The 22,415-nt window shown below is 43.7% G+C and overlaps 1 long non-coding RNA gene across 5 annotated transcripts in view; it reads left to right on the forward strand.

The window, feature by feature from the left end:
• LOC144381838 (uncharacterized) overlaps window positions 1-22,415 on the forward strand; it is a 77,841-nt gene that overhangs the window by 49,320 nt on the left and 6,106 nt on the right. For 4 of the 5 annotated variants that reach the window (XR_013447781.1, XR_013447777.1, XR_013447780.1 and 1 more), the window contains exons 2-3: window positions 14,019-14,131; window positions 21,696-21,817. This is a non-coding gene — a long non-coding RNA (uncharacterized LOC144381838). The remainder of the gene's footprint in view (window positions 1-14,018; window positions 14,132-21,695; window positions 21,818-22,415) is intronic. The other variant, XR_013447778.1, reaches the window with a different exon arrangement.

Genomic DNA, 22,415 nt, shown 5'->3' on the forward strand with positions numbered 1-22,415 from the left:
AAAGAAAACAACTTTAGACAAAACTTTGACCCTATAACAAAGCAAATCTGTCTAGCTTTAAGTCAAATTCCAAGAGTAGCCAACATCTACTTTTCAGCAGCTAGCAAGAGCACCCTTAATGAGCCACACTGACATTTCTTCATCCCATATGGTGTAAAACAAAACCAATCTAGACTCCTTGACAAGCTTTACATGGTCATTTGAGTTTTACAAACAGTTTCTCTAATAGTATGCCAAAATCATTAGTTTTGTATTCTTTCCAGATAGCTTTACTGTAACATACGGTAATGTTTATCCTGGTACTGAGTCTTCTATAAACAGTCAACCAATGCTCTACAATAGAAAAACAATCTATATGCAAATGAAACATCCCACAGGTATTTTTTTGTTTTGTTTCGTTTTCAGTAGGCTCCATCCCCAGTGTGGAGCCCAACATAGGGCTTGAACTCAGGACCCTGAGATCAAGACCTGAGCTGAGATTGAAAGTCAGATGCTTGACCAACTGAACCACCCAGGTGCCCCACAACCCACAGGTTCAAACCTGGATATACTAGAGAACAGTCTGTATATGTTAATCACAACACTGTGAAGATCCATTCAGGCTGCTATAAGAGAATGCCATAGACTGGATTGCTTATAAACAACAGAAATTTGTTTCCCGCAGTGCTGGAGTCTGGGGAGTCCCAGACCAAGGTGCTGACACATTCAGATTCTGGTGAGGACTCACACCCTGTTCACAGATGGCCATCTTCTCGCTCTGTCCTCAGATGGTAGAAGAGAGCAAGAGAGCTCTCTGGGGTCTCTTGTAAGAGCACTGATCCCATTCATGAGGACTTCACTTTTATGACTTAAGGCCCCACATTCCAAAGGCCCCACCTCCAAAAACCAGCACATTAGGGATTAGGATTTCAACATATGAATTTGGGGGGGACACAAATATCCAGTCTATAGCATATAGCAAGGATAATAAAGTTGAATAAATTAACTCGGAAGCATCAAAATTAAATGCCAGCCTCGTAAGCCAGACTAAGAGAAGGAGGCTGATAGAAACAAGAGAACATTGTCAGAACTTACTATGCAGAATACCAGGTTGATGTTGCAACCTCAGTGAGTTTTTTGCAGTTCATCTCTCACTTCCTCTTTGTCTCCAGCTTTCCTCTCTTCTTGGGAGATTCCTATTCCAGGATCTCAGTGAACTAACCAGCTTAAATCTGGGTAGATCTCCCAGCCAGGACTGTTTCAGTCAATAGTGGCCCGCTGCGCCTCTTATGAATATTTGTATGCTAAGAACTAATTCTAAACGTATTCTGATTCCAGTGCATCTCCTATACTAATGTAGTGCTCTGTCCTGGGGACATAATGAGTCCCACAGATGAGCCCTTCTGGTCAGCAGACCTCCTTCAGGGGAGGGAGCTCCAAAGGAGAGGAGTGGGGGGTGGGTGAGTGTGTGTCTAAAATGAAAAACCTGGGGGTGCCTGGGTGACTCAGTCGGTTAAGCGTCTGCCTTCGGCTCAGGTCATGGTCCTGTCGGGCTCCCTGCTCTGCAGGGAGTCTTTTTCTCCCTTTCCCTCTGCCCCTCTACCTGCTTGTGCTCTCTCTCTCTCTCTCTGTATCTCTCTCAAATAAATAAAATCTTTTAAAAAAATAAATAAATAAAATGAAAAGTCTGGTCTTTCCCTCCTGTTGTGGGGGAAGAAAACCTCAGTTCAGTCTACCTCCTGAGTGTTTCTTTTACTATCCACACAAAACACTTCACTTCTGACATTTCTGGTCACCAAATGTATGTGTGGGGGTGGTTTCCCCACAACAGCAAGCAAGTCTCCAACACCAGCTAGGTGTCTTACGATTTGACTCAATTCTGACACTGTCTACCCAGAGATACACAAACTCATTTCAGAGGCCAGTTGCAAGCCCAGGTTATTACCTGTGCTTCTGACCTACCAACTGTAGAGGGAAGTTCCAACAGCCCCTGCCTTGGGTTTGTTTAATTTGCTAGAGCAGCTCACAGAACTCAGAGAAACACATCTACTAGTTTACTAAGGGTTATGATAAAGGATACAGGTGAACAGCCAGATGAAGAGATACATAAGGCAAGATCTGGGAGAGTCCTGAGCACAGGAGCTTTTGTCCCCATGGAGTTGGGGTGCATCATCATCCTCCCAGTATGGATGTGTTCACCAACCTGGAACCTCTCTGAACCCCCCATCCCCCAGGACTATTGGGATTTTATGGAGGCTTCATCATGTAGGCAGAATGTGTCATTAACTCCATTTTCAGCCCTTCTCCCTTCTCAAAAGAATGAGGGAAAGGGGCAGAGTGGAAAATTCCAAGCTTCTAATCATGGCTTGGTGTTTTTAGTGATCAGCCCTCAACCTGGAACCACCCAGTGTTGCCTTCTTAGAACAAAAGACACTCCTATCACCCAGGAAATTGCAGGGATCTCAAGAGCACCATGTCACGAACCAAGAGCAGAGACCAATATATACTTTTTATTATCTCACAGTGTCCCACCATAACTTCTGAAAGAGACTGGAAGCAAAACATCAAAGCATACTAATACAGGACTAGGGAGAATGCAGCCCTGATTTGGGAGGGTCTTTCATCTGTAAGGGTGAATAAACCAAGAACAACCAATAAAAGTTGAAGAATACTACACATAGCGTGATTACATTGACTTAAAATCTCAAAACTACATGTCCCCAGGGATATATCCAAATTTGGAAATAAAGACATGGGGATGACAAAACACCAAATCCTGGATAGTTGTTACCCTTGGGTGACAGAAAGCAGTGCTTTCAGGGAAAGACAAAGGAACTCAATGATATTAGGAGTTTAATTTCTGAAGCTGAGTGGTGGGTACATGAGCGTTCAGAGCACCATCTGTTCACAATGGAGTTCATTTTTTTAAATTTCTGTCTTAATGACTAATAAAATAAACACTGATGGACATCACCACATAAATGAGAGCTCCTTCCAGTCCTCAATTCGTCTGTTTCATGTGCCCAAGTAGTCTTTTTTTTTTTTTTAATTTTGGTAAAATATAGATAACAAAACTTACCATTTTAACCACAGTGGTGTTCTTTTCAAGCTACGGCTCCCTGTGACAGGTGAATAGGGAATGGTATCAGCATAAGACAGAAACCCAGTTGGTTCATAGGCAGTTTTTCCAGTCTGTTAATATTTTGATGTGATCAGGGCAAACCTTCTCACAAAGAGGAAGTGTTCATCATATTTGAGGACCCTAAGGAAAAAGGTGAAAATCCCACATCCGTGCCTTCCTTGAGTGGATATAGTGGCTGGTTTTGTGGTTTCAAGAACCTCTGCATTTCCACTACCTAAAGCAGATGAGAAATTATGAAAACCCTCTCCTTATGCTTAAATAGATTCAAGAAAGCTAGATTGATCATCTCTTTTGGAAGATGATTAAGCTGCAAAAAAAGGCCATGTTTTGGGGCGCCTGGGTGGTTCAGTTGGATAAGTGTCCAACTCTTTGTTTTGGCTCAAGTCACAATCTCAGGGTTGTGAGATCGAACCCCACATCAGGTTCGTGCTCATCATGGAGTCTGCTTGGGTTTCTCTCTCCCTTTCCCTCTGCTATCCCCACCCCAACCCTGCACGTGTGCTCACTCTCACGCTCTCTCTCTCAAATAAATAAATAAATCTTTTTGTTCTTTTTAAGATTTTATTTATTTATTTGACACAGCGAGACACAGCGAGAGAGGGAACACAAGCAGAGGGAGTGGGAGAGGGAGAAGTAGGCTTCCCACTGAGCAGGGAGCCTGATGCGGGGCTTGATCCCAGGACTCTGGGATCATGACCTGAGCCGAAGGCAGACGCTTAACGACTGAGCCACCCAGGCACCCCAATAAATAAGTCTTAAAAAAAAAGAAAAAAGAAAGTCCATGTGTTTGGCTGCAAATGCCAATGAGGAGTGAAGTGTGCCAGGGTGCCATTAGGATGGTTATCATTTTTATCAGGGCTCTGCTTACAAACTTCTTAAGGTTTTGAGTAACCTGTTCTTAACTCTGTTTTTCCCATAAGCCTTTTTATTTTTAGTGCACGATTTGGCTAGATATGAGGTTTTTCAAAAATACAGAAGAATCGTTTTTGCTCTCTACATATACTTGTGTGTTCTAAATAATTTTTAAAAGTAAGAAAAGCCTGTGAAGTAGGAGAGTAACTTCTTTTCTCTTTTCTGGGCAGATGTCAACCCAGGGATTAGGCAAATCAAAATAGCTTAAACAATAAGGAAAATATATCATTTCATACAACATAAAGTTCCAAACATAGGGTGACAAATGTAGAGTGGCATAATGATGTCTTCGAGGACTGAGTCATTTCCATCCTCCTCCTCTGCCATCCTCAGCGCTTTGGCGTTCATCCCCAGCTTGTGCCTTCTGCTCACAAGATGGTGGCCGTAGTGTTAAAGCTCACAGTGTCATACAATTGTGTTCAAAGGCAAAAAGAAGTTTTTGCTTTAGAATCTTTTTTTATATTAGGGAGAAAACTCTTTCCAGAAGCCCACCTGCAAATTTCCTTTCAGGTTTCTTTGGCCAATGTAGGATCCCATGGCCAAGCCCTAGCTGCAAGACAGGCTGATTAATGAGTACCTGGCATTTTCAGCCTTTAGAGAGGGAGGCAGCTCTACCAGCAAGGAAAACACAATGGGAATGGCTCTTGGGTTGGCAACAGCACTGTCAGCCAAGGCAGTAGGTAACTAGACAGGTCTGTCTGCAGACAGAACCTATGCTTTGCTCCATGATGTCACTTTTAAGATTCTGACAGCTCTTAAATGGCCTTTTCATCACAAAGTCTATAGTGTACCACACCCTCAAATTCACCCTACCTTTCTGCCTCCCATCTTCGCACATGCAGTTCCCTCAGCCTGGGACTCTGTCTCCTTCCACATCTGCTTTTAGACATAGAGTCCACTCTTGAACTTGCCACTCAAACACCATGTCTCAGGAAAGCCTTCCAAATAATGGATCATACTTTGCAATTCTTCCCTCTGGTCTCCCATAGCCCTAGGAAACTCCCCACACAAGGTCTAGCACAGGGTCTGCAAAGGCTCAACAAGTCTGGTGAATTGAATTGAACTGTTTCGCCCTCTGAGCCACAGAAGGAAGTGTAATAGAAAACAAGTTTCTCTTCATAGTATAGTATTTGGGGGGATTTGAGTGAAGAAATACGGCACAAAAGAGCTACCCCAAAAGTTTAACATTGTCTTTTTCTGTTTTACACTCTGTTTTAATTATAAAAATATTTCTTGCCCAAATTATTTAGGAAGTTTACCTAAAAGCAGTTGTTTTCCTCTCCCAAATTATTGGAATGACTGTTTTAACCCTTCCAAATTCTTTAACTTCTAAGCACTAGTCTTTATCAATTTTTCAACTGCTTCTTAAAATTAGCAACATGGTAAGAGTTGTTGAAGCTGGATGATAGGTGTATGGTAATTCGTAACAGCAGTCTACTTGTGTGTATGTTTAGAATTTGCATAAGTAAAATTAAAAATTAACTGTTTCTCCATCTTTCAGAACCATTGAAGCCTATGGCTATGTATTTAGTAGAAAGTATAGTAGACATTCAAATATTACACATGGGAAATTAGTTTCCACTCAATTCAGACACAAAATCTGCAGGCCCTTTGGTAGGGTTTTCTTCTTTCCTTCCCCAGATTCAGTGAGTCATGAAGCTTTATCCTTCCATTTACTTTCGGCAAGAGTGCCAATGCAGTATCTGAGCATATGCCAGCTCATCAGTGATGTTAAAGTTCTTCATTGTTGATATGTACTGATTTTCTTTTGATTAGGGACTTCTGTGGCCATGTTGGGTCCTTGTCAGGTGGGTTCCAAATGTGATGGTTTCACGTTTACTTAAGTAAGCTAGAGAACTTTCATTTAAAAAAAAGAAAGAAAGAAAGAAAGAAAAAGAAAAACTTTTGACTCAGCTGACACCAAATTTTGGCAACAATAATTAACCAGCGGCAAAATTAACCAAAATTCTTTTAGGTGAGATAACAACGTCACTGTTCAAGTGATCTCAGTAAATGTCTATTTCAGTTCAGATAAAAGGAACTACAGAGGTTGCATTTTATCACATTTTTTTGTACAAGATATACACAGTGTATAGACTTCCTCCCTTGTTTCCTCTTTGCAAAGTTCTGTCTGTTCTCCACAGCTTAGTTTAAATTCTGCCTCCTCTATGAAACCCAAGATTGAGGTCTCTATTATAATAAAAACAATTTTTATTACAATCTTAGCCAACTTGTATCGAACTCTTATTATACCAGAGGCAACAGGCTGAAGAGCAATTATCCACCTACTCACCAAATTCATTTGGGAAGAATATTAAAAATAGAGTCCCAAGTCCCTCCCCTAGAGATCCTAGTTTGGGAGCTCTGAGCAGAGCCAGGGAATTTGCACTTTCCTAAGGGCCTTCTGGTGATTGTTTGGCCCAGCTAAGTTTGGGAAACCAGGTGGAATGGAGACACCATGGGCCCTGGACACCCATTGTGGCCTGCAGACTGTGAAGGTTCATTGGCTTCCTGTAAAATCCGCTGCTAAGTAGCTTTTATCCTGCTCGGGCTTCACGTATATTGTTCTATTTGCTTCTTGCAACAACCCCATGAGAAAATTATTATTATCATCTCCACTTTATGGTAGAAGAATCAAAACAGAGGCTGAGGGAGATGCTGGCCTGCCCAAGACTATACGGGCAACAGTGGCAGTAAACCCAGGCGTGCCATGTCCCAGAGCCAACCAGTGTTGTCAGAGCCACATGCTGAATGTGCACACTCTGCCTTTATTAATCCTCTCTTTATGTGAATGAGCTTGTTAAAGTTAGAGACATAAAGAGTTAAGTTGGTTGGCTCCTCTGTATCATGGTGGGTCAGCATGGAGTTGGGACAGTTCTCAGCTTTGCAGCCAGAACTTCAAGGTTTCCAGTTCATGCAAACTCTAGCGACTAATTGCTTAACCAAACTCCCAGGAGGCTGACTGACCACAGGTGTAATGCCAGAATGTTCATGAGCAGGAGGAGGGCACCTACCTGATCATCAGCCCAGTCAAGGGACCAAATCACAGGTCGGAAGATAGTTTGGTAAATCTGGAATCAGAAACAGGAGTTGGATGCCGTGGGGAGATATTTTCATCCTGCTAGGCTAACCAAACAGATGACTGTTTCTGCAGGGGAGGGATACATCAGTCCAGCAAATAGGGGTGGGGGTCAAGAAATGGAGCTCTCATCAGCCCTCCTAAGAAAACACTGAATAAAAGGCAACAATTCTCACCCTCTAGTCTTCTTTTAAAGCAAATCTCCATAAGCACAATTTGTAGAAGTATTTTGGTTATAAGTATCTAAAAGCCCAACTCAATCTGGCTTAGGAAATGTATTTGCTCACAGAACTGAAAATCTAAGGGCAGAAGACGTGGCCTCACCATGGCCAGATTGCGGTTCAGATCATTTCTTCCTCTCCATATATTATGTAATTCTCAATCTCCACATGGAAGCAAGATGGCTACAGCTACTGCAGCCACAAGGTTCAAGTTCAAGTACAACACAGAAAAAAAAAAAAGAGCCTCTTTATAGTGGCTTCAGTTTAACTGGCTTAAATTAGTTGCTCACCTTTGAACCAATCATGAGGCAAGAGGAATGTGAAATGCTGCTTGGCGTGGGCCTACCTCAGGTACTGTTCCTCTTGAGGCAAAGGTGGAGCCCCAGACACTTCATGTCTCGTGGAGGGGTGGATGCCCAAATAAACAAAAGGTACTCTTGCTGAAAAAAATGGGGAATAGATGTAAGTAGACAAATATCTACTCAACTATGGCTCCATGCCCGATACAGTTAAGGTATCAGTTCACAATGTTAGTTTTCTTCTGACAATAACCACGTTCCAGGCATGCCTTCCTCAGGATACACCCCGCAGTCAGCTTCTTTGAGCTTGGGGTCTCCCCCAAACCATTTCTTACCACGGAAACTTCTGCAGTGGACTAAACTTTAACATGAGTGGTTTCGTTTCCCCAGCATTATTTTAAAAAGAAGGGAGCAGGTGAGCTCACCCAGCCTCTGAAAAAGACCAACACCATCCAAAAGAGACAAAAATCTCAACAAAAGGAGGAACTTGCCCCCTGAGAACACAGAGTTACCAGAACAATGAGGACGTGAAAATTAGGGATTTCAGATCCTCAGAGACACGTTCAGCATCAGCTCCAAGCTGGAATTGCCTGGGAGCTTTTATGAGTCCAGTACCCACTGCTCCCCAGACCACATTTAACTGCTCCCCGGACTTCACTACCCCCCAGGTAAGTCAGAATTTCTTGGGATGCAAACATCAATATTTTTAAAGTTCCCAAGTGATTCCAGTGTGCAGCCAAGGTTGATTTCAGCTCTCCAGTAGGGAATCCCATTCGTGAAATGAAAACAGAAGGTTATAAAACAACAACACATGATTGTAAGAAAGAGTCCGCTAATGATGCTGAAAATAAAATACAAAGCATTGTTGACAGAAAAAGTTAATAATGACCTGAATATCTTACTGGAAATGACCTTGAAGGCAGTCTTTTCAGATGAGCCATTTCCCAGCACTCCTTCAGCTTCTTTCCTCCCCCCTGCCCTCCCTCCCTCCCTTTCTCTATCCCTAATCCTAGGCCCTGTAAGTACAGTCAAAAGAGCACCATACAAAAGTCTAGCAAACAAGAGCGACAAAGAAAGTTTCCAGGAGACCAGCAGCTGCAGGTCACAGGAGTTCTGTGAATGTGTGCTCTCTTTAACTGCCTTGGCTCCCCTCTGCCTGAGCCTTGGTGGGATTCGAACTCAGGGCCTGGGAGGCGCACCTGGAACTTTCAGTGAGGGTACACACAGGGAAGCCTTGGAAGAAGGAATAGTTCGGTAGACATCTCACTATGCCTTCATCTGCTCTTTTCTCCTCCCACACCTCCCTCCTAGGAAGATAAAATCTGGCTAAAATGATCAGTTAAGATAGCTTGAAAGGGGAAAATAGACTCAAGAAAGCCACCTGCAGAGTGTGAATGAAAGGGGGCCCTCCATCCCATGCATACCCCCTCTCTGTCCCTGCCTGGCCCCAGCAGCTTCAGGGAGGGCAGAGAAAGGCTAACCCTTATCCTAGGGGCAACCCAGCATTTGGATGACCCAGGTGGGGCTGGCAAACCCTCCCGCAGAAAGACAGCAGTGAAGAGCTGCCATTTTGGAAACAAAGCTGGGTTTGACTTCCTGGCTGCCACTTACTCGTGTGGGAGCTAGAATGCCTTGGGTTTGAATTTCAGGTCAATGCTTGAGGCAAATGTCTTCACCGAGACATTCAGAGACTCAGTACCTGTTCTGGGGGTAATATCACCCACCTCCTAGCGCAGGGCTAAATATTAAACTGGGTCATGTAGAGCCCCTAGCACAGGCGAGATACTCAACAGATGGTCAGTCAGTCTGCCCTTCTGAAAGAACCCCTACTACCAAGTCTCAGTTGCCAACCGGAAGCTGCCCTCTCGCTAGGAGCTAGGAGCTGAAACACACAGGTGATATCTGTAACATTCTCCAAACTATTTTATAAGCATGTGCTCTTGCTATGCACATATGTTTCACATATTTACAATACCCCATGGATATCTATTTTTAGGGGTGTAAAAACATCTGGATTTACACAGCTTCCCCCAGATGTGTTTCTATACATTGGATTTAATATTACCCACAACAAAAGGAGTGAATTTCGTTTGGGAGGGACCATTAGCACTTTGAGTCTACAAAGACCCTCAGAAAAAGATAGATCTGTCCACCAATAAACTTGCATCTGAGGGATCTTGGGCTAGGGGGATCTTGCTGTTAGCATATTCATGTGCATGAGACTTATATCAGACGTTCCTTGCAATCATTTTTTATTTTATTTTATTTATTTATTTGACAGAGAGAGAGACAGAGAGAGAGCACAAGCCGGGGGAGAGGCAGGCAGAGGGAGAAGCAGGCTTCCCCCTGAGCAGGGAGCCTGATGCGGAACTCGATCCCAGGACCCTGGGATCATGACCTGAACTGAAGGCAGACACTTAACCGACTGAGCCACCCAGGCGTCCCCTTGCAATCATTTTTTAATTGAACTTTTTATGTTGAGGTAACTGTAGATTCTCATGCAGTTGTAAGAAATAATACAGAGAGATCTCAGGTATCCGTTACCAGTTTCCCCCAATGGTAACTGTAGTACAAGATCAGAATCAGGATATTGACTGTGAAAGAGTCAAGATACAGAACATTTCCATGGCCACAGGGATCCCTTTTGCTGCCCTTTTATAGCCACACCTACCTCTGTCCCCTCCTTAACCCCTGGCCACCACTAATGTGTTCTTCTTATCCATAATTTCATTCTTGTCATTTCAAGAATGTTGTATAAATGGAACGATAGAGTATGTAACTTTGGGGGTTGACTTTTTTTCACTCGGCATAACTCTCTGGAGATTCATCCAGGTCATTGCTTATATCAATAGCTTGTTCCCTGGGGCACCTGGGTGGATCAGTGGGTTAAGCATCTGACTCTAGATATCAGCTCAGGTCTTGATCTCAGGGTCATGAGTTCAAGCCCCGAATTGGGCCCTGCACTGGGAGTGGAGCCTACTTAAAAAGTAAATAAATAAAATATATAAATATAAAAAATTTGTTCCCTTGTACTGCTGAGTACTATTCTATGGTATGAATGTACCACAGTTTGTTTAAACACTCACACATTGAAAGATGCCTGGGCTATTACAAATAAAGCTCCTGTAAACATTCATGTATGGGTTTTTGCGTGAACATGAGTCTTCATTTCTCTGGGATAAATGCTTGGGAGTGCAATTGCTGAGTCATGGGATAGTTGCATGTTTAGTTTTAAAAGAAATGGCCAAACTGTTTTCCAGAGTGGTTGCGCCATGTTACATTCCTACTAGCAATGTCTGCATGATCCAGTTTCTCTGAGACCTCACCAGACTTTGGTATTGTCACTATTTTTTGGTTTAGCCATTCTGATAGGTGGCCAGCATTATTTCACTGTGATTTTAATTTGCATTTCTGTGATGGCTAATAATGTGGAACATCTTTTCATGTGTTTATCTGCCATCTGTATTCCTCTTTGGTGAAATGTCTCTTCATGGGTTGTACCCATTTTATAATTAGATTTTTTTTTTTAGTGTTGAGTTCTGAGAGTTCTTTATATATTCTAGATACTGGTTCTTTGTGGAATGTGTGGTTTGCAAATATTTGCTTCTGTCTTGTAGCTCCTCTTTTTATTCTTTTAATGGGGCCTTTCTCAGAGCAAGTTTGTAATGTTGATGAAGTTCAATTTAACCATTTTTCCCTTTATAGATCATACTTTCAGCGTTAAGTCTGAGAATCCTAGATTCTGAGATTTTTCTCCTATGTTCTATTCTAAAAGTTTTGTAGTTTCACACTTAAGTCCATGAGTTAATTTTTCTGTAAGATCTGAGACATAGGCCAAGATTTGGGAGATTCTTTTTGCTTGTTTTTGGCCCATGACGTCTAATTGTTCTAGCACCATTTGTTGAAATAAGTTTATCCGGGCCGCAAGGCATGGGATGATGGGCGCCGCCTTCCTTAGGGCACAGCATGGCCGTTCCCCTGAGGGGATGCCACTACTGGGGCCCTACACAGGCACGCTAGCTCCCAGGCCCTTCTCCAGGAAATTTCCTCCTCTCCCTCCCTCCTTGGAACCACAGGCCTCACCCACCTCCACCTCTCCAGGGACATTCCGCATCACCTGTCACTTCACTGGGCTTCGGCTTTCCTGGGAGACTGGAGGAGCCACTGGTTTCAGGTGCCTCTGGGCTTCCCACTCCACAAGAATCCCTCCAGCCATAGGCACGAGAGCGTGGCTCCCTGCTTGAAGGGAAGAGAGAAGGGGCGCCTGGGTGGCTCAGTCGATTAAGCGTCTGCCTTCAGCTCAGGTCATGATCCCAGGGTCCCGGGATGGAGTCCTGCACTGGGCTCCCTGCTCAGTGGGGAGCCTGCTTCTCCCTCTCCCCCTGCTTGTGCTCTGTCTCTCTCTCTCTCTCAAATAAATAAATAAAATCTTAAAAAAAAAAAAAAAAAAAAGAAAGGAGGAGAAAAGGACACCCAGAGAAGGAAGAAACATACATGAATACTTCAATATATTGTCACAGAACTATTTTATGTTCTAGTTTTTACTTGTGATGATTGCCTTATTAATAAGATAGGAAGAAAAAAATCAGTGCTTGCTTTTATTAATATTTTTATTTAACAAACACTTATATAGCAGGTGTCACATACCAGGTGCTGCCCAGAGCTGTTTACAAATACTGACTCGTTTAGTTCTCATAATGACTTTTATCAGGTAGGTAGGTCCTATCATTGTCCCCATTTCACAGAGGAGGAAAAAACTGCGACACAGAGAAATTAAGTAACTTGCTCCCTCGGGGTCACACAGCTGATAGTGGCAAAGCCAGGATTTGAATGCAGTTTGTCTTTAGACCTTGCAGTCCTAATTCAATGGTAATTACTGAGAGCTCCTCTTGAGAATTGAATTTTTTAAATGTACTCATCTTCATAATTAGAAGCTCATTTGCCTTTAGCTTGACCTTTATGATCTTTTTTTTTTTTTAAGATTTTATTTATTTATTTGACAGAGAGAGAGACAGCAAGAGAGGGAACACAAGCAGGGAGAGTGGGAGAGGGAGAAGCAGGCTTCCCGAGGAGCAGGGAGCCCGATGCGGGGCTCCATCCCAGGACCCTGGGATCATGACCTGAGCCGAAGGCAGATGCTTAATGACTGAGCCACCCAGGCGCCCCAATGATCTATTTTTTTTTTTAATTTACATCTAATTAGCCAATGTAGAGTACATCACTAGTTTCAGATGTAGTGTTCAACAATTTATCAGTTGCGGATAACACTCAGTGCTATTTTAAAGATCACGTCTTCACTCTCTAAATCAGTCTTTCATGCCATTGACTAAAACACTTCATCATTTTGAAAAATAACCTCTTTCATCTTTTCAGAGGATAGCTTTCCAGGAGAGCTTTCTGCCCGATGCTATCAGAGCCATTATTTTTCTTATGTAGCATTTGTCAAGTTGCTGCAATTTATAGATGGGGGAAGCAAGGTTGAAGTGACACAGCCAAGAAATAAGTAATAGCTGGTTGGTTTCACAACTAATACCACTGTTAATAACTAATACCACCTTTGCAGGTGAGTCGGAATTTTTCAAAACACATGTGAAATGTACGTAAAGGACTCTAGAAACAGAAGGTATGGTTGTCTGTGGTCTCCATCCATGAGAAACCCTAACACAGAAGCATTCCCACCAGCCTGACCCTGACACCACCGCAAGAACGTCCAAAGCCAGTCTTGGCCAAATAGGTGGGCTAGAGAAGCGGCCCCAGAGGAGAGGAAAGGAGAGGAGTGACCCACTGTCACTGCCCAAGTGCTTCCAAGCAGAGGCTGCACCAAACCTCTTAGAGCAGGAAGTTAGGTGACGCACATTGTTCAGAAGCTTCAGCTCGATCCTCCAATTCTAGTAGCTGTGGCTTGACTTTCATGCCTTTGCGGTCAAGGCCACCTCAACTCCAGCACTGGGGTCTCCAAGGAGAAGTCAAAAGTGACAGCTAAGCCTGCCCCCTGCCCCCACCCAGCGCCTGATCACTTTGACCCTAGGGCTGCAACAGGGCCCCCGAAGGCCCAACTGTGTGGCTGATGTCCACTTTGTGGCTCATTTTTGCTGTGATATTTTGGGATCCCAATTGTGTTTATACCTTTTGAGACTTTATTATTTACTCCCACAGAACAGTTGTTTTTTTTTTAAGATTTTATTTATTTATATGACAGAGAGAGAGAGAGAAAGCACAAGCAGGGAGAGAGATACCAGGACCCTGGAATCACGACCTGAGCCAAAGGCAGATACTTAACTGACTGAGCCACCCAGGCACCCGTCCCACAGAACAGTTTTTTTAAGCTTTAGTTGGATGCAAACTCCTCAAGGACAGAAATTTCTGAATTATCTTTGTCATCCCAGGACTTGACAGAGAGAGGCCGGCACAGAACTCCACAAAGGTGTGCTGCACGGAAGAAAGGTAGCCAGTCTTCCTGTGTGACCTGGAGGGGACATTTGGATAGGTTCCTTTTCCTGTAAGTATTTTTCCCATAGGTAAGAGTATAAGGCATATACAATTTGCAGTCCTACTTTTGTTTTCAATGAACATGATATAGGCATTTTCCTGTGTGCTATAGTCTGAATAACTGTGCCCCCCACCCCAAATTTATATGTTGAAAACTTAATGCCCAAGGTGACGGTATTAAGAGGTAGAGCCTTTAGAGGGTCAGTAGGCCGTGAGGGTGGAACCCTCATAAAATGGGATTAGTGCTCTTATAAAAGAAACCCCAGAGAGCTCGCTTGTCTCTTTTATCATGTGAGGGTGCTATGAGAAGTCTGTGACCTCAAGAGGACCCTTACCGACCATGCTAGCACCCTGGTCTTGGGTTAGCAAGATAAATAAATTTCTGTTGTTTATAAGTGACCTAGTCTCTGGTATTTTTTTGTAGCAGCCCAAATGGACTAAGACACTGTATTACCACAAATTCTTCCCATTTTTTTTGTGTGTGCATGTGGTGTGCGTGTGATTGATATTAATATTTGTGTGAATGTACCCACATTTTCTAAGCCTTTTTTTTTTTTTTTTTTTTTTTTGGTGTTCAGCCTTTAGATTATTTCCTCTTATTAACTATTGTAAATAAAACTGTGGCCAGCCCTTTCATCTGCATTTTGGCCTGGTTTCTTAGGATTCCCTGAACTGGAATTGCTGGGTTAAAGGGAATAAACAGCTTTTGCTAATTTGATAGTTTAAAACACGTCATCTTGTGGTTTTAATCTGTATTTCTTTCCTTGTTAATGGTGCCAAACATTTTTCTTTATCTTTGTTTACTAACTGTATTTCCTCCTTTGTGAATTGTCTGTTCATGTCCTTTGTCCATTTACCTGGTAGGGTCTTAATGTTCCTCTTACCAATTTGTATAAGTTTTTTTCCATTTTAAAGATTCTAACCCTTCTTATATTTGCTGAAAACAATTTCCCTCTTTCTGTGGCCTTGGGTTTTAATGCTATAGTGTTTGTTTATTGATATAGATATTTTCTAATTTTTTATAACTTATTTTTTCTATATTTTTAATAACTTTCTCCCATACTTCTATTTTTTTTTAAGATTTTATTTATTTATTTGAGAGAAAGAAAGAGTACGCATGCAAGAGAACACAAGCAGGGGAAGCGGCAGAGGGAGAGGGAGAGGGAGAAGCAGGCTCCCAGCTGAGCAGGGAGCCCCATATGGGGCTCAATCCCAGGACCCCAAGATCATGACCAAAGGCAGACACTTAACCGACTGGGCCACCCAGTCGCCCCCCTCCTGTACTTCTATTGTTTCTAACATTGAAATTCTTGAAAGAGAGGCCCGTACCCACCAGGTCGCTTTTTGAAACTCCACTCTCTCCAAAATCCACCATCATCCAGCTATTGAGTCTAGGACTCTTTACAAGCTGCTCTCTATAAAGTCACCAATGACCTTCTACCACCTTTTAAATCTTGTGGCCCCCACCTGACCCCTTGGAGGCATCTGGAAGGTGGAGAGCACCTCTCCTCTTGGCCTCCAAGGTGGACCCTGTTAATTGCCTCCTCAGCACCATCTGCCCTTTCTCATTGGCTGCTCCTTCTCAGTCCCCTTCACCAGATCCTCCTAATCCTCCCATTTCCACAGGTTCTGAGAGATGTCTTCTCTTGTTCATTAAGCCTTATTCCTTAGGTGATTAATCTCATTTAGTCCTGTGGCTATACATGCCAACTCCATGCTGGTGACTCCCAAATTTCTATTGCCAACCTGAACCTCACCCCTGAACTCCATACTCCAGCTTCCTCTGCAACATCTCCACTTGGCTATCTAATAGGCAACCCAAACTTAACATGGCCACAAGACCAAAGTCAGATCCTTGATTTAGTCTCCTAGACTCGTCCTCCCTGTCCCAGCAAACGGCAACCTCAACCTTACAGATGCTCACACTAGCTTTGGAGTCATCTTTGACTCCACTCTGTCATACCCTAAAGCCAGTCTATTGGCAAATCTTATCAAATGTATCTGGAATCTAATCACTTCTCACTTCTGCCAATCCAAGACTCCATTATCTCTCACCTGGGCTACTGCAGTAGAATCCCACCTGGTCTTCCTGCTTTCACTCTTGGCCCTTGTATCATCTGTTCCCCATACCACAGCCTTTTAAAAGTAAGGTAAATCATATCACACCATGCTTGGAAACCTCCAATAAAGTCTTTACCATGTCCTATTAAGTCTGTACCTATTGTCTCCCACCCCACCTTTTTGACTGTCTTCTCCCTTGCTTACTCCGCTCCAGCCAAGTTGGTTGTGTGATTCATTCAAGATAACCAAGCATGTTCCCACCTCAGAGAGTGCACACCTGTTCTTCCCTCTACCTGGAATGCTCTTCCACAGCTACCCTTGCTGCCTCATCTGCTTCAGACTCTACTCAAATGTCATCTAATGAAAGAGGCCTTCCCTTACTCTGCTTTATTTTTCTTCATAGCACTTATTGTCACCTACATATGATGTATCTATTTATTGTTTATTGTCTATCTCCACTGACTAGAATATGGCTCTGTGGTAGAAACCTCAAAGTGGTTCCCCATGATCCTCACCTTCCAGTATTCATGCCCTTATATAATCCCCTCCCCTTGAGTGTGAGCTGAACCTAGTGACTTATTTCACAACAAATACAATATGGAAAAAGTGACTGGACATCACTTCTAAGATTAGGTTACAAAACACTAACTGTTATCCTGTTTCTTACTTGACCTCTGGCCCAATGGAAAGGCCCACATTGCAATGAGTTGATGTCTCTGGCTGACAACCAGGAAGACGTGAGGCCAACAACTACATGAGTGAGCTGGGAAATAGATCCTCCCCTACTAGACCTTGAGATGACTACAGCCTTATGAGAGACCCCAAGCCAGAGGCACCCAGAGTCCCCAAGTCATGTCCAAATTCCTGATCCATAGAAACACTGAAATAATAAATGCTTGTTGTTTTAGGCCTCTGAGTTTTGGAGAAATGTATTACACAGCAATAAATGACTAAAACAAGGTCCAGTGGAGCAGGATTCCTATTTATTTTATCCACATTATCCCCAACATCTAGAAAATTGCACACAGTAGCTACTCAGCAATATTTCTAAATGAATGACTGAATTTCAGTTGTGCTAGGAAGACAGACTGTTTTGCTCTGGACAATGTGGTGTGCCTATGCGAGTACTGGAAACTACTTCAACCATTTTATTACCATTTGTTAAACCACCCTGAATGCAAAGCCAACACAGAGTGGGCAGAGACAAGAAAATACAGTCACAGAGTCAGAAACCCAATGAACACACCTGCCCTACTTGTAAATTTTTTGGTTACTTGAGCAAAATTTAAACTAGCTTGGGCTGACTTTTCAATAATTTGAAATGAAAAGCATCCCAACTCCTACAGTTTTTATGGCATCATTCTCTCCCCTGTCCCCAAATGTTCTTCTTTATCTCTTTTTTCCTCTGCCTACACCCTTAGTGGTAGAGATTACAGTTGTCTACCCAGTTTCCATTCTCCCTTCTTCTCTAACAAGAGAATCCTGATTTAGTGAGAGCAGTAAGGGGTCTAGCTAAAGAACTACATTTCCCAGCCTCCCTTGAAGATAGGTCATGTGACTAAGTTCTGGCTAGTGTAAGCAGAAATTATGGGGTGGGTCTTCTGGAAAGACTTCCTTGAAAGCAGGCTCACTTGGCTGCCCTCTTCCGCTTCCCTGCTTCTTGAAATGTGATGGTGGGACCTAATGTGGCCATTTTATGATTGAAGCAAATTTGAGGATGAAAAACACACACTAAATATGGTGGAAGAAAAGAGAGGGCCTAGCTCTCTAATGAAGCCAACGTACTAACCCTGAGAACCCCACCTCAGAACTTCTGTGATGAGAGAAATAAAAATCCTAATTTTGTTCCTTGTTTTTTCTGTTATCAATAACATAAGTGACATAACCCTTAAATATGAACTTCCCCGGAGTCTGTCCTCGTCTTCTCTTTTCATGCACACACTTTTCCCAGCTCATCTCATCTACTCCCATGACTCCAGGAAACATCTACATAATAAAGACTCCTAAACTGATGCCTGCACCTCCTGCCTATTTCCCAAGCTCTAGACCCGGATCCCAACTAGATGGCCCTATAGAAGCATTTTGGGGATAGCGTGGATTGTGGAGTCAGGGAGGGATAGTTGCCAACCCTGACTTCATTACTCTGAGTGACCTTGGGTGAGCAACAGCATCTCTGAGCCGTAGTGTTCTTATCTGAGATGTAATGAACCTAATACTACTATTCCATAGGGTTTTTAATAACACAAATCTATGTAAAACGGTGCTTGGCATATAACCAGTGCTAGATACCTTTAATTCTCTCGTTTCTATCACCCATCCCCACCCTCCACCCATATCCACTATCTTCTGTCTTCTTACCTTCAGTTAAAAGCTTCACCAACTGCCCAGCCTCCCAAGATAGAAATCTTGGAATCTTCTTCAGCTTCTCTCTGTCAGTCCCCATCATTCCCTCATAGCCAATCAGTGACCAAATTCTGTTGATTCTGTCCTAGAACCGTGACCATGCTTTTCTATCTCCATTATTACTCTTATTTCTATGGCCAATCATAGGCTCTCTACAACTGAACCTCCCACCCTTCTGTCAGAATTGTCCCTTTGAAAAACAAAACAAAACAAAACAGGACCTTGTATCAGCATAGCTTATGGACCTTTCCTGAATTTTCTTGCCTACGGAATAAAATCCAAATTCAACAAATGGTCATCCAAGACTGTCTCATTGCATCCCCTTCAGCCTCTCACTCCTCTTTCCCCAGGTACTCACCATTCTCAGGCCCTTTCCCGACTCTGTCTTCACATCTCTTGGGATGTGTATGTCCTGCCCTTGGTCCTTTAAACCACACCATCACCATCGATATGTGGCTTAATAACTAACTATTTGAAAGTTTAAACTTTTCTCCCTGCACTTCCTCCTCTTCCTCCCCTCATTCTAAAAGGTTCTGTCCTTCGTATCAGGGGAGGTTGGGCAGGTGGATAGCAGAGTTGGCTTGGAGACACTTGGAGACAAGCCTTCCTGGCTTGTATATCTCGAGCCCTAAGCCCATTGAGCTGAAGAGGTGAGAGTGTGCATCTGTTGGAAACAGGGCTAGAGGGAGGTATTTCCCCAAAACCAAGAAGAGATGCCTGAGCCTGGGGAGAAGAAAGAGGTCTCTGGGGCCCCAGCAGCAGAGACCTTTAACCTGCTTTCTAGATGCACCAGAGGATGTTAAATGCCATTTCCACTTGGTGGAAATACCCATGATACACCAGGGAGAAGGGATTCAACGGCCAGGGTTTTGTGCCATTTAGACAGTGGTGCAGGGGACTGCACGCCCTGCAGGCTGAGTAACACACCAGGATTTTAACACAGCTTTGGGTGCAAGGGCAAGCCCCAGGAGGGACCAAGACTGAATTTCCTACAAGCCTTACAAGATGGGGGCTGAGGGCAAAATGAAGTTGAATGATAAGAAATCGTGAAATGGGATAGTTGGTGCCCTGAGTTACCTACTTGCTTGAGAAGCAAGCCTTGACCCATCCTCTTGGGCTCCTGCCCTGCTCCTCCCCGCTTGCCCTCTGATCTCTTGTTCTTGTCTTTCTGCCCCAGATCTCTGGTTCTCTAGACCTGCTGTCAGGAGTTTTTGCCAATCCTCACAACTTCTCCTGGTTCTCTGGACTTTGAGTTTCCTGCAGAGCTATTGACTCCGCCAGCAGCTAGTTCCAACATGCCCCCCACCCAGCCAGGCCAGCCTCTGGCCCCAAAGGGTAGGAGCAAGAAGGGACACAGCACAGAAAGCTTTTTTTCCCTCTTCTCTACCTGGCAGAATGTTACTTATCTCTTAGGGCTTTGCTCAAATGTCACCTCCCGGGAGCCTTCCCTGATCTCCCTAGGCAGGGTTCCCTCCCTGGGTTTCATAGCATTTTGCTTATATCTCTGTGCTTTTCATGATGCATTATTATTTATGTATTTATAGTGTGTCTTTTTCACCTTGACTGTGAACACCTTGGGGGTAGGAACCATGTCTCGTTCACCTGGCACAATGTCAGCTGCAGAATAGGGCCTCACAAGTGCTTGTTAAATGCCACTTCTCATGCAGTCCCCCAGACTCTCACACATCGTTCTTTCCTGTTCCTCTGTATGGGGCAGAGATGCGTTTGGCTGCAAGTCACAGAGAACCTGACTACAGTGGCTTAAATAGAGATTTATTTTTCTCATGCAGCAAGAAGTCTGTAGGTAAGCAACTCAGGCCTGCCAGAGACGAAGCTTCTTCCTATCTTCCTATCTGGCTGGTTTTAATGAGTTGGTCCTCGGGTGGTTGCTATAGCTCCGAGCATTACATATAAGTTCTAAGCAGGAAGAGGTAGGGAGGATGGAGAGCCAAGGATGTCCCTTTCCATCGGGAAAGCACAGGTGTTCCCAGAAAACTTCTATTTACATCTCATTGGCCAAAACTATTCACATGACCACCCTGAGCTGCAAGGGGGGCTGGGAAGGGAGGGGAGGGCAAGGGAGAAAGTGGAGGGGCAGGGGTGTGAATGAGAACATCCTTGGGCCTCACCCCAGGCCCACAGAACCACAAATGTTGGAAGTGGAGCCCAGCATTCTGTGCTGTGACAAGTCTTCTAAATGATTCTGATTCCGCTGAAGCTGGAGAACCATAGTCATATATTATGGCCAGTTGTATGGTAGGGGGAAAAAAATCCTAGGCTAGAATTGAAATCGCCCAGATTTTTACTTTAATTTTTGCCACAGGCTAGCTGGGAGACGTGAGTTTTCTGATCTATAAAATGGGAATATTAACGGTTGCCCCGACTTCATTCACTGAATTGTTGTGAAGAACAATTTAAATATTGCAGATGAAAACGTATTAGAGGGCACCTGGGTGGCTCAGTCGGTTAAGTGTCTGCCTTCGGCTCAGGTCATGATCTCAGGGTCCTGGGATTGAGTCTTGTATCGGGCTCTCTGCTCTGCGGAGAGCCTGTTTCTCCCTCTCCCCCTGTTCTTCTCTCTCTCTCTCTCTCTCTCTCTGTCAAATAAATAAATAAAATCTTAAAAAAAAAAAGAAAATCTATTGGAAAATGTAAGTCATTGGACAGTGGTACTGATTTCTGGAAATGTAGAAACTCTCAGGTCACAGTTTATGCAGCTGACGTCTTCAGCAGAGTACAAATGCCTGGGAAAAGCAAAACTATCTGCGAAAAGTAAGAAGAGATCGAAAAATTGTGACAGTAAGGGACAAAAATAGAAATTGAAACCACAGACGTTCAAAATACACTGTTATCAAAAACAAATGTTTGCAGCAGCCCCAGTTGTTGCTGCTGCAGGTGGTTTCCATGAGAGGAAAGAGGGCATAACGCGGTTTCAAAACAAATGCTTTGGAGGATAATGCAATGGAGCATTTAAGGGAAAGCGTTCGTAAGAAGATACAAAACAAATGTCAGGGATTTGGTGTTCTACCATTCGGATGCACCAAGCAGAGCGTCCGTCCCTCACTGTGTTCAGACTTGCTCCCCCAGTCCCTTGTTTATTCATTCCACAGCAGTCGCCCGCAACACAGACACTGAATGGTTTTCACCGGTGAATTTGGACAAGTCCCCAGCTGCTCCCGAGGCACCAGGAAAGTCAGTCAGGTGGACACACGCCTTCAGGTGAGCTTCTCAGGTAAGGACATTGCTGTGACCCAGATGGCAGAGCCGCGCCAACGTCAGGAGACCGGCCGGTGCACTCAGGTGAGAAGCACAGCGTCAAAAAGGAAGTGTAGACAACTCTGAATACACTTAAAAACAATGAATTGTACACTTCACATGGGTGATTCTGTGACATGTGAATTGTATCTCAATAAAGCTGTTAACAAAAAAAAAAGCGGGGGGGAGGCGCCTGGGTGGCTCAGTTGGTTAAACGTCTGCCTTCAGCTCAGGTCATGATCTCAGGGTCCTGGGATCGAGTCCCGTATGGGGCTCCCTGCTCAGCAGGGCATCTGCTCCTCCCTCTGTCCCCCCCCCATGCTCGTGTGTGCTCTCTCTCTCTCTCAAATAAATAAATAAAATCTTAAAAAAAAAAAACAGAACAAAACAAAACAAAAAAATTTTAAAAAAAGGAAGTGTTTGCAGGAGACCCCGTGACCCAGAGGCTACGCAGCAGCTAAGAGACGCTGTGTGTGTAGGTGTCAGTTAAATTTGTACAAAATGTGAAGCCAAGGTTTATTTATTGATTTGTTTAACATATGGGCCCCAACACGCAAGTGCTATGATAAGAGAGT

This window comes from Halichoerus grypus, chromosome 5, assembly GCF_964656455.1.
Source record: "Halichoerus grypus chromosome 5, mHalGry1.hap1.1, whole genome shotgun sequence".
Taxonomy (NCBI): domain Eukaryota; kingdom Metazoa; phylum Chordata; class Mammalia; order Carnivora; family Phocidae; genus Halichoerus; species Halichoerus grypus.